Raw genomic sequence first — 776 nt, 5'->3', positions numbered from 1 at the left:
TTTATGACAACTCCTATTTTAGGGCACAGAAACTTGTTAAAAATGTGAACATTGAATTCCGGTTCAAATGAAGAATGATCATGTTCCTTTTTAATTTAGGGACAATTGTTACCGATTTAACCGATGCGGCTATCCAGTGTGTTTGAAGGGCACAAAGATGAACGGCAAGTGCGTCTTGGCTGACCCAGTGAAGAAATCGTATCACACAGCCAGCGAGGACTGCAACGCCCTGGGCGGCGTCCTGAGCGCCCCGACATCCGCCGAGGAGAATGACCTGCTAACCGACTACCTCCGCCACAGCGTGGGCAGGGATGAGCAGGTGTGGCTGGGCATCAACGACATGGTGACCGAAAACACTTGGGCGGACCAGAGCGGCGTCAGCATCCAGTTCAAGAACTGGGACACGTCCAACAGCCGCGCCCGTCAGCCAGATGGCGGCCAGTCCCAGAACTGTGCGGTGCTGTCGGGGGCCGCCAAAGGAAAGTGGTTCGATGAGAACTGCCGTGACGAGAAGGCCTCGGTCTGCCAGTTCAACATTGTGTGATCGCGTCTATGCCGTATAATCTCAAATTGCTGCTTTGTGTGTACTTCTGCTGCAATGCCACTTTACCTTCTTTTTAAAAAGAGGCTTAAAAAAAAAATTTAAGATGTCCGGTTCTGTAATTGGACTCGTTCTGATGTTTGCAGTCACTTGCAGAAAACCAGAAATATTTCTAATAGTGTTTTTGAATTGTGTCTTCACAAAATATAATTAGAGCTACACGAGGTGTAATTTG

General features: G+C 48.3%; 1 pseudogene; it reads left to right on the top strand.

Annotated features, from left to right (window-relative positions):
• Positions 1-94: 94 nt before the first annotated feature.
• LOC109509041 (tetranectin pseudogene) lies at positions 95-776 on the top strand (annotated as a pseudogene).

This window comes from Hippocampus comes, unplaced genomic scaffold (assembly GCF_001891065.2).
Source record: "Hippocampus comes isolate QL1 unplaced genomic scaffold, H_comes_QL1_v1.1 C16740932, whole genome shotgun sequence".
In the NCBI taxonomy this organism is placed as follows: domain Eukaryota; kingdom Metazoa; phylum Chordata; class Actinopteri; order Syngnathiformes; family Syngnathidae; genus Hippocampus; species Hippocampus comes.
The sequence above is the reverse complement of the archived record's forward strand: the minus strand, read 5'-3'. Positions and strand labels throughout refer to the sequence as shown.